Raw genomic sequence first — 7,679 nt, forward strand, 5'->3', positions numbered from 1 at the left:
CTGGGAAATACTGAAGGCAGGAGAAAAGCATGACAGAGGATGAGATGCTTGGATGGCATCACTGACTTGATGGACATGAGTTTGACCAAGCTCCGGAAGATGGTGAAGGACAGCGAAGCCTGGCGTGCTGCAGTCCATGGGGTCACAAAGAGTCAGACACGACTGAGGGACTGAACAACAACAAAGGGACAAAGGGAGGGTGTCTGACAAACATCCTCTTTACTTTTGGCCACAGTGCTCGGAGTCCACTCAAGCATGCTGGGGACTGTGGTGGCCCGAAGAGTTTGTTCCTTGTCTAAAGGGTCCCCAGCAGTCATCAGTTCAGTTCAGTTCAGTTGCTCAGTCATGTCCGACTCTTTATGACCCCGTGGACTGCAGCACACCAGGCCTCCCTGTCCATCGCCAACTCCCAGAGTTTACTCAAACCCATGTCCATTGAGTCAGTGATGCCATCCAACCATCTCATCCTCTGTCATCCCCTTCTCCTCCTGCCTTCAATCTTTCCCAGCATCAGGGTCTTTTCAGATGAGTCAGTTCTTCCCATCAGGTGGCCAAAGTATTGGAGTTTCAGCTTCAACATCAGTCCTTCCAATGAACACCCAGGACTGATCTCCTTTAGGATGGACTGGTTGGATCTCCTTGCAGTCCAAGGGACTCTCAAGAGTCTTCTCCAACACTACAGTTCAAAAGCATCAATTCTTCGGTGCTCAGGTTTCTTTATAGTCCAGCTCTTACATCCATACATGACTACTGGAAAAACCATAGCTTTGACTAGATGGACCTCTGTTGACAAAGTAATGGCTCTGCTTTCGAATATGCTGTCTAGGTTGGTCATAACTTTTCTTCCAAGGAGCAAGCGTCTTTTAATTTCATGGCTGCAGTCACCATCTGCAGTGATTTTGGAGTCAGCAGTCATCAGGGAGATGAAATTGGGCCAGGATGGGAGAAAGGCTTAGTTTTCATTCATTCAAAGTACCCTTCGGTACTTTGTAATACTGGAGTGGGTAGCCATTCCCTTCTGCCAGGGATCTTCCCGATTCAGTGTTATTTTCTGATCCTATGGTTTCTCCTCTTTCCTGGTTCCTGGCAGGACTATACTTTCCTGTCCCCTTCATTGTTTATTTTTTGAAATGTTTATCTATTTGGATGTGTTGGATTTTAGTTGTGGAACTCCAGATCTTTGTTGGGTCTTGCAGGATCTTTCATTGTGGCATTGGGACTCTAGTTGTAGCCTGAGAGCTCAGTAGTTGCTGAACACTGGCTTAGTTCCCCTGCAGCATGTGAGATCTTGGTTCACCGACCAGGGATTGAACCATGTCCCCTGCATTGCAAGGCAGATGCTTAACCACCGGACCACTGGGGAAGTCCCTTCCTGTTCCCTTTAAAGATAGACATGACCATGCACTTTGCTTTGACCAAAACAATGTGAGCAGAATTGACCCAGATATCTTCCAGGCAGAGAAGTCTTTGGAGCTGGTGATCATTTGCCAAGGTCTTCCCTACCCACACTCATCCCAGTATTCAGTGCTGTCCCATATGGATAATCCCCATCGACCTGGATCTCTGGGCAAAAACAATTTGCACAGAGCCATTCCTCCAAGGTTCCCAATCTCTGATGGGCAAAATGCATGAACAAGAAAGAAATCTGTGCTTCAGGCCTTTGAGGTTTGGGGAACGTTTGTTATTATTAATACCACAGCATTACCTGGCCTATCCTGCCAATTACAGATAGGTTTCCAGATCTTCCAGTTTTTCAGGAGACACTCAAATCTGGGTCATATGACATCACTTTGTTCTTTTTTTTTTTTCTTAACACTTTATTAATGGTATACAACTGTTTTGCTCTCACTTTAAAAAATGCAATGAAATATTCTAGGACTATAACTGAATTTATTCTTTTTTAAAACTTTTTTTGGAATTTTAATTGTTTTAAAATGTGTCCCTTGGGCTTCCCTGGTGGTCCAGTGGTTAAGAATCCACCTGCCAATGTAGGGGACATGGGTTCCATCCCTGACCTGGGAACTAAGATCCCATATGTGGCAGAGCAACTAAGCTCATGTGCCACAACTACTGAGCCCAAGCACCCGGAGCCTGTCTGCAACAAGAGGAGCAACTGCCATGAGAAGCTCTCGCACCGCAATCAGAGAGTAGCCCCTGCTCACTGCAACTGAAGAAAGCCCACGCACAGTAACAAAGACCTAGCACAGCGCCCCACCCCCCCAAAAAAAGAGAAAAAATGCTTCTCAGTGCTCATAACAAAGAAGCAACTAATTTTACATGCCATTCTACAAGTAGATTTTTTTTAAGTAGATTTGTTTTTAATTGTGGTAAAATACACAGAACATAAAATTTACCAATCTGACCATTTTAAAATTTGTAATCCAGTAGCATGAAGCACATTCACAATGTTGTTCCACCACACTCAGTGTTCTTAAATGTGGTCAGCTACTCCAAAAATGTTTTGAACACTTTTGGAACTGAATAAAATATGTCTACAGGCCAGATTGAGTCAGTTTGAAACTTTGCCAGATGCCAGGCTCCCCCTCCCAAGCCTGCAGCCCAAGCTGCCTTGGCTTTGTACCCCCTCTCTTCTCACACCTGGGCTTCTCTGCAGGCCCTTTCAGCTCAGAACCTTTGAAACTAGGCTAAGTGTTCCTCAGTGGATAAAGCAATGAAGCAGCTAGTGCATACCTTTATTATAACACAGAAAATAGACACTTGGTCTACTAGAAGGAGTAAACAGCAGCTACAAAAGTCTCTCTTTGCAAAGCTTAACCCACAGCGTAGGGCTTCCCTGGTAGCTCAGCTGGTCAAGAATCTGCCTGCAATGCAGGAGACCCCAGTTCTATCCCTGGATTGGGAAGATCCCCTGGAAAAGGAAAAGGCTACCCACTCTAGTATTCCAGCCTGTAGACTGGTGGGCAAAGAGTTGGACACAACTAAGCAACTTTAACAGACACAGACAGACCCCAGCATCTGCCATAGGGTCACTCCAGTAGGTGGAGTTTAGAGGTAGGCTATTCCTGGAAGAAAGCACCAATTAATGTCTGAGAACCCACCCACCATTCAGTTCAGTTCAGTCGCTCAGTTGTGTCCAACTCTGTGACCCCATGAACCACAGCACGCCAGGCTTCCCTGTCCATCACCAGCTCCCAGAGTCCACCCAAACTCATGTCCATTGAGTCAATGCTGCCATCCAGCCATCGCATCCTCTGTCATCCCCTTCTCCTCCCAGCTTCAATCCTTCCCAGCATCAGAGTCTTTTCTAGTGAGTCAGTTCATATCAGGTGGCCAAAGTATTGGGGTTTCGGCTTCAACATCAGTCCTTCCAATGAACACCCAGGACTGATCTCCTTTAGGATGGACTGGTTGGATCTCCTTGCAGTCCAAGGGACTCTCAAGAGTCTTCTCCAATACCACAGTTCAAAAGCATCAATTCTTCAGTGCTCAGCATTCTTTATAGTCCAACTCTCACATCCATACACGACCACTGGAAAAACCATAGCCTTAACTAGATGGACCTTTGTTAACAAAGTAGTGTCTCTGTTTTTAATATGCTGTCTAGGTTGGTCATCACTTTCCTTCCAAGGAGTAAGCGTCTTTTAATTTCATGGCTACAATCACCACCTGCAGTTATTTTGGAGCCCCCAAAAATAAAGTCAGCCACTGTTTCCACTGTTTCCCCATCTATTTCCCATGAAGTGATGGGACCAGATGCCATGATCTTAGTTTTCTGAATGTTGAGCTTTAAGCCAACTTTTTCACTCTCTTCTTTCACTTTAATCAAGAGGCTCTTTAGTTCCTCTTCACTTTCTGCCGTAAGGGTGGTGTCATCTGCATATCTGAGGTTATTGATATTTCTCCTGGCAATCTTGATTCCACCCACCACTACACGTGACTATAGTCTATACATTCCTATCCTCCCAACAGTCAGAAAGGGCCCATTTCCCAGGCCCACTGGCTTGTGATAAAGTGACTTACCCAAGTTGACAAGGCTAGTAATGAGATTACTGGGCAGTCCTGAAGTCTGCTTTTTAAAAATATTTTTCCCTGTGATCTTTTAATACATTATCCTTATAGAAAATATGGCAAGGGTTTCCCTGGTGGTCCACATGTTAAGAATTTGCCTGCCAATGGAGGGGACACAGTTTGATCTCTGGTCCTGGAAGATTCCACATGCTGCAGGGCAACTAAGTCTATACACACTACTGAGCCTGAGCTCTAGAGCCTGTGAGCTGCACCAACTTAAGCCACCACAGTGGGAAGCCTGCATAACACAACTAGAGTAGCCTCCACTTGCTGCAACTAGAAAAAGCCCAGGCAGCAAAGACCCAGCACTGCCAAAACCAAGAAAAATTTTAAAAATTAAAATGTGACAAAAGAAAGTTTCAAAAAGGAAATAAAAATCACCTATAATATTGGAAAGGATAAGAGTGATACACAGAATATCACTGAATCACACAAAAAAAGAATTCTACTTTTTGAAATTTAGTAATGATATCTTTTTGCCAGTTTTTCTAATGTCCTATAGACAAATAGGAAAAGGAATAAGTCAAGGCTGTATATTGTCACCCTGCTTATTTAACTTATATACAAAGTACATCATGAGAAACGCTGGGCTGGAAGAAGCACAAGCTGGAATCAAGATTGCCAGGAGAAATATCAATAACCTCAGATATGCAGATGACACCACCCTTATGGCAGAAAGTGAAGAGGAACTAAAAAGCCTCTTGATGAAAGTGAAAGAGGAGAGTGAAGAAGTTGGCTTAAAGCTCAACATTCAGAAAACTAAGATCACGGCATCTGGTCCCATCACTTCATGGGAAATAGATGGGGAAACAGTGGAAACAGTGGCTGACTTTATTTTTGGGGGCTCCAAAATCACTGCAGATGGTGATTGTAGCCATGAAATTAAAAGACACTTACTCCTTGGAAGGAAAGTTAAGACCAACCTAGATAGCATATTCAAAAGCAGAAACATTACTCTGCCAACAAAGGTCCGTCTAGTCAAGGCTATGGATTTTCCAGTAATCATGTATGGATGTGAGAGTTGGACTGTGAAGAAAGCTGAGTGCCAAAGAATTGATGCTTTTGAACTGTGGTGTTGGAGAAGACTCTTGAGAGTCCCTTGGACTGCAAGAAGATCCAACCAGTCCATCCTAAAGGAGATCAGTCCTGGGTGTTCTTTGGAAGGAATGATGCTAAAGCTGAAACTCCAATACTTTGGCCATGTCATGTGAAGAGTTGACTCATTGGAAAAGATTCTGATGCTGGGAGGGATTGGGGGCAGGAGGAGAAGGGGACGACAGAGGATGAGATGGCTGGATGGCATCACCAACTCGATGGACATGAGTTTGAGTGAACTCCGGGAGTTGGTGATGGACAGGGAGGCCTGGAGTGCTGCAATTCATGGGGTTGCAAAAAGTCGGACATGACTGAGTGACTGAACTGAAATGAACTGAACTGATAGACATCTAATAACAATGTATGAGATACAAAATTTTGAATATATTTGTGTGGGATAGAAGATCAATATAAATTAATGTAAATAGAAATCTATTTAAATTATTAATGACATCATCCAAGATGCTCCTATTCTTATTTTTTCTGCAGTTGATAAAATACTTTCAGAGAAATGGCTGCCCACACCAGCATTCTTGCCTGGAGAATTTCATGACAGGAGCCTGGGATTTCAAAGAGTCAGACATGATTGAGCAACTAACATGAGTAAAGAGGGACTGGCCACTGAGAAGTAAAGAGAACTTGAAAGAATAAAGGAGTAGCAGATTTGGGGCACAGCCACTAGCCATAGGGCTAAAATAGTACAATGGTTGTGCCCAATGAAGAATCCTGCACCCCACACACCCAGGCTAAGATCCAGCCCTTGTGAATGGCAGAGGAGTGCCTATGGTACCATGCTGGTGGAATTTGCTAGAAATTCACCCTATAGGCTGGAAAACTATCCACTAGGATGCTGGAGAAAGCTATTCATAGAAAATCATCTCACCCCAGTTACTGTATAAAAGCACATAAGCAGGGTAGGTCCTGGGGGAAGCTGCTGGCTGCTAGGTCCTACTGGTCCCTTACACAGCAGGAGCCTGGTGCTGGGGAAGTCATCCTCAGAAGCTAAGCAGAGACCAATTACACATATTGCAAGAGCCTGGAGAATGAGCACACCAGAATTAGAAAGGAAAACCTTTTCTCCTCCACTGTCTCTCCAGGGTCTTTATTGGCAATGCTTAATATCGTGCCATTAGACAATAAAACAATGTTTAAATGGTTCAGATTTTCACAAGCAGGCAAAAAGGTTGAATTGGAACTGAGACAATAAATCAACAACCAGCACTTTCTCAAAAGGGTTTCATGTATGTACTGAAACTATAGTTTGGTACTTCTCTGGCAGTCCAGTTTCTAAGACTCTGCGGTTCCACTGCAGGGGGCAGAGATTCGATCCCTGGTCAGAGAACTAAGATCCTGAATGCTGTGCAGCATAGCAGAAAAAAAAAAAACCAGAGAATGTCTATAGTTTGTTCAACGTGGTTCCCCAAAACCAGAAGGAGGATGGAGACTATAAGTACACCTGGAAACTAAGGGACAGTATATCTAAGGAAAGGACTAGAAATCTGAGTTTTTAATAAGCTCTCCAAGCAGCTTGACTGATGAGAGAACTTTGACACTACTAACTTGGACGGTGGAGCCCCTTGCATATTACAAGGATAGAACCAGCCTGGTACTCTGTGTGTGTGTGTGTGTGTGTGTGTGTGTGTGTGAGAGAGAGAGAGAGAGAGGTCCTGGGTCTTGGCACACCTCTTTGTAAGATACTAGAACTGCTCTGCCTCTGTGTGTCTTCACTCATGGATATGGGTCTCACGTCTTTGTAGCTTGTTTCCCCATCTCTTTCTGTGCCTGCCTCTCAGTCTAAATATCTCGGCCTCCCAAAGCATGCCCTCTAACACCTTTCAAATTTAATACTTATTTGACTGTGGACACTTACGCTTGCTGGGCTTACAGTCCATGGGGTTGCAAAGACGTTAGACAGGGACTGAGCGCACACATCCTCTCCTTGCAAAGCAAGTTCTTAACCACTGGACCACCAGGGACGTCCCCCTTTCAACTTTCACATGCTGTTCTGTCTCCTTCCTTCCCAATGGGTCCATCTTCCATCTTGAGATGAAGCAAGACTTCCTCCTCTGCAAGCCTCCTCTCTTCATGAACCGTCCCCATCCCCTCCCGTCTGAGCGAGAGATCCTTTCATGGCTCCAAAGCACAAGCTCCTTTAACACTTGTATTGTCCTGCATCATCCTCTTGGTTCCCTGGCTCCCTGCTAGGCTGTCTTTTCCATTACTGCATCTTGGATGCCTAGCATAGTGCCGCCCCACGGTTGGCAATCAGCAAATACTAAGTAAATAACTGAGATTGTCCCTCTAGGGAGGGACGGGGGTGGGGTGGAGGCTGTGTCTGGCCTGTTCACAGCGGGGGGGCCCGGTCTTCCCAGCCCCTAATATCAGCCTGACACCGAGCAGGCGTTCTAAAAATGACCAACCAGCAAGGCAAGCTAGCCCAGCTGTCCTTCCCACCGCCTAGCGCAGACGTGGCTGGCGTCCAGGGGCCCCGTCCTGGCCGGAAGTCAGCGGAGAGGCCAATGGCCTTCAGGTAGCTGCCAGCCCACAAGGCCGGA

The sequence above is a fragment of the Oryx dammah genome, unplaced genomic scaffold, assembly GCF_014754425.2.
Source record: "Oryx dammah isolate SB20612 unplaced genomic scaffold, SCBI_Odam_1.1 HiC_scaffold_5, whole genome shotgun sequence".
Classification (NCBI taxonomy): domain Eukaryota; kingdom Metazoa; phylum Chordata; class Mammalia; order Artiodactyla; family Bovidae; genus Oryx; species Oryx dammah.